This window comes from Arachis ipaensis, chromosome B01 (assembly GCF_000816755.2).
Source record: "Arachis ipaensis cultivar K30076 chromosome B01, Araip1.1, whole genome shotgun sequence".
Lineage (NCBI taxonomy): Eukaryota > Viridiplantae > Streptophyta > Magnoliopsida > Fabales > Fabaceae > Arachis > Arachis ipaensis.
Window position 1 is genome coordinate 26,715,840 of NC_029785.2, and position 4,411 is coordinate 26,720,250.

The following is a 4,411-nucleotide window of genomic DNA, read 5'->3' on the forward strand; positions in this document are numbered from 1 at the left end:
CCTGCTCGCACTCCGTTGTCCATTCGAACCTCTTTCCATTCCGTAGAGTGGCGTAGAAGGGTAGAGATCTTATTGCTGATCCGGCTAGGAATCTGGACAAGGATGCCAATCTTCCATTGAGTTGTTGTACCTCTTTAACACAGGTCAGACTTTTCATGTCGAGTATAGCCCAACATTTATCTAGATTTATCCAACAATTTACCGGCTTCTACTGCAAAGGTACATTTTGCCGGGTTAAGTCGCATGCCATGCCTTCTTATAGTGTTGAACACTTGGGAGGTCAGACAACAACGACTCTTCACTTTGTGTCTTTATTAACATGTCGTCCACGTAAACTTCCATGAATTTTCCGATATGGTCTGCGAAGACCTTATTCATTAATCTTTGATAAGTGGCTCCTGCGTTTTTGAGTTCGAATGACATGACGATGTAGCAGTAGTTTGCTTTCGGGATTAAGAACGAGGTTTTTTCTTGGTTAGGAGGGTACATTGGGATTTAATTGTATCTCGAGTAGGCATCCATAAACGAGAGGTATTTGTATCCAGATGAGGCATCCACCAGGGCGTCGATACTTGGGAGCGGATAAGGATCTTTTGGGCAGGCTTTATTAAGATCAGTGTAGTCGGTGCACATCAGCCACTTTCCATTTGATTTTTTTTCCAAGACGACGTTTGCTAGCCATAGTGGGTATTTGACTTCCCTTATGAATCCTGCCTCCAGTAGAGCTTGTACCTGCTCTTCCACAGCTTGGGATCATTCTGGTCCGAGCTTTCTACGTCTCTACTGTACTGGTTGAGATCCTGGGTAAACTGCCAACTTATGGCACATTAACTTATGGTCTATGCCCGGCATGTCTGCGGCATTCCATGCAAAGAGGTCGACATTGTTTCGCAAGAATTGTATGAGAGACTCCTTTTTGTCCCCTTTTAGGATTGTGCCAATATTGGTCATTTTATCTGGAGTATCTCCGATTTGAACTTTTTCTATTTTGCCTTCAGGTTGTAGACGAAGTTCTTCCCGTCCTTGAACTCTCCCGAGCTCAATGGTGTGAATTTCTTCTCCTTTTCCTCTGAGGTTCAGACTTTCGTTATAGCAGTGGCGCGCTGTCTTTTGATCTGCTCTTACTGTTGCGATTCTATCTATGGTCGGGAACTTCATGCACAGATGAGGAGTTGAGACTACCGCGCCGAGTTGATTTAGTGTGGTCCGACCTATCAGGGCATTGTAGGCTGTTCCTACGTCGACCACTATGTAGTCTATACTGAGTGTCCTTGTCCAATTTCCTTTTCCAAAGGTGGTGTGCAAGGAGATGTATCCAAGTGGTTGGATTGGAGTGTCTCCCAGCCCGAATAGGCTGTTTGGATATGCTTTGAGCTCTTTTTCATTTAGGCCAAGCTTGTCGAAGGCCGTTTTGAATAGAATGTCCGCCGAGCTTCCCTGGTCCACCAACGTGCGGTGGAGATTAGCATTGGCCAATATGATAGTGATGACCATGGGGTCGTCATGCCCTGAGATGATGCCAACTGCATCTTCTTTAGTGAATGTGATAGTGGGGAGTTCGGGTGCTCCTTCTCCTCCTTCGACATGATATATCTCTTTTAGATGTCTTTTGCGAGATGATTTGGAGACCCATCCTCCTGCAAATCCTCCATGTATCATGTGGACATGTCTCTCTGGGGTACGAGGTGGTCGTTCAGTTCGTCCGACCTCTTCGTCCCTTCTTCTTTTTCTTGGCTCATCTGCTTTGTTGTCTAGGTATCGATCTAGCCTCCCCTCTCTTATCAATTTTTCTATAATGTTCCTCAAATCGAAGCACTCGTTGGTGGGATGTCCATAGATTCGATGGTATTCACAGTATTCTGTCCGATTTTCTCCTCCTTTCTTGCTTTTGAGTGGACGGGGTGGGGGTATCTTTTCAGTGTGGCATACTTCTCTATAGATATCCACAAAAGACACCCGAAGAGGGGTGTAATTGGGGTATTTTTTAATCTTTTTCCCGTGCTGATCTTCTTTTTTCTTGGTCTCTTTATCTTTATAGGCAAATCCGGATTTTGAGGTCTCTCATAATCGGGAGTTTTCCTCCATGTTGATGTACTTTTCTGCTCGTTCTTGGACTTTGTTTAGAGATGTGGGATGTTTTTTCGATATGGAGTGACTAAAGGGTCCCTCACGTAAGCCATTGATAAGGCCCATAATGGCTGCTTCTGTTGGTAGATTTTGTATATCCAAACATGCCTTGTTGAATCTTTCCATGTAATTGCAAAGGCTTTCCCGATCTCCTTGCTTAATCCCTAGTAGACTTGGGGCATGTTTAGTTTTATCCTTCTGGATGGAGAATCTGGCTAGGAATTTTTTGGCCAGGTCATCAAAGCTTGAGATTGACCTGGGGGAAGGTTTTCGAACCACTTAATTGCCGTTTTTGTCAGAGTAGTAGGGAAGGCTTTGCACCGAGTTGTGTTTGAGGCATCGGTGAGATACATTCTGCTTCGAAAGTTGCTAAGATGATGGCCAGGGTCATGTCAAGAGGTTTGAAGTCTTTTGGGATTTTGGCCTTCATAATCTCCTTGGTGAACGGGTCTTGGTCTTTGCGGGAGCTATCTTCGTGGCTGGATCTGGTATTTTTAACTTTGAGGTCGGCTTCGATCTTTAGGAACTTGTCCTCTAGTTCGTGACGTCGCCTAGCTTCCCTTCGTAGGTCTCTCTCGGCTTCCCGTTGATACTCGACCTCTTTTTTGAGTTGTTTTAGGCGATCCTGAAGTGCCTCCATGGCTCCCGTGTTCGGTGGATTCTTGTCTTTGTTAGGTTGAGAAGTATCGTCTAGTGTGACCTCCGCGTTCTTATGTGGCATTCTGTTCTCCAAATTAGAGTTGTGGTCGTTGTCAAGGTTATCCGCCATGATGATGGGATGACTTCCTGGTTCCCCGGCAACGGCGCCAATGTTCCGAGGGTTACCTGAAACTGTAGGTCGATCTCGGATGAGATCTTCTTTGTTGGTCGGAGATGACGTGTCCGGCTGGTGAATGGCGGCCGGGATTGTCGTGTCCGACTTGTTGAACTGGCGATGCTGCTGATCCTTTGTCACTGGAGGGTGGTACTACCTGCAAGGAACTCCGATGCTTAAGTTAGCAAGGGTATTAAGCAGGTTTTTAGTAGAATCAGAGTATGAGTTATTGGTGCACAAATTGTGAATCACACTTTTCACAACTCGTACCACTGACCAGAAAGTGCACTGGGTCGTCCAAGTAATACCTCACGTGAGTAAGGGTCGAATCCCACGGAGATTGTTGGTTTGAAGCAATCTATGGTTATCTTGTAAATCTTAGTCAGGAAGTCAATGATGTTTATCAGTTGAATTGTAATTAAACAAGAGAGCATGGATTAAAGGTTACTTGTTGTGCAGTAATGGAGAATATGTTGGAGTTTTGGAGATGCTTTGTCTTCTGAATCTCTGCTTTCCTCTGTCTTCTTGTTCACGCACGCACGTCCTCCTATGGCAAGCTGTGTGTTGGTGGATCACCGTTGTCAATGGCTACCTTCCATCCTTCCAGTGAAAACTACGCTCACGCGCTCTGTCACAGCACGGCTAATCACCGGTTGGTTCTCGATCCGGTTGGAATAGGATTTACTATCCTTTTGCGTCTGTCACTAACGCCTAACCTTCAGGAGTTTGAAGCTTGTCACAGTCATTCAATCCTTGAATCCTACTCGGAATACCACAGACAAGGTTTAGACTTTCCAGATTCTCATGAATGCCGCCATCAGTTCCAGCTTATACCACAGAGATTCTGATTAAGGAATCTAAGAGATACTCATTCAATCGTATATAGAACGGAGGTGGTTGTCAGGCACACGTTCATAATTTGAGGAAGGTGATGAGTGTCACAGACCATCACAGAGAACTGGCGTTGAACGCCAGTTTACATCATCTATCCTTGTGAAAAGTATGAACTATTATATATTGCTGGAAAGCCCTGGATGTCTACTTTCCAACGCAATTGGAAGCATGCCATTTCAAGTTCTGTAGCTCCAGAAAATCCACTTTGAGTGCAGGGAGGTTAGAATCCAACAACATCAGCAGTCCTTTTTCAGCCTGAATCAGATTTTTGCTCAGCATCTTCAATTTTAGCCAGAAAAATACCTGAAATTACAGAAAAACACACAACTCATAGTAAAGTCCAGAAATATGAATTTTTCCTAAAAAATAATGGAAATAAACTAAAAACTAACTAGAACATACTCAAAATTATATGAAATTAACCCCAAAAAGCGTATAAAATATCCGCTCATCACAACACCAAACTTAAACTGTTGCTTGTCCTCAAGCAACTAGACAAATAAAATAGAAGACTAATAGGTTGAGAAGCAATAATATCTCAGAGTTTTTGAGTGAAGCTCAGATTCTAATTAGATG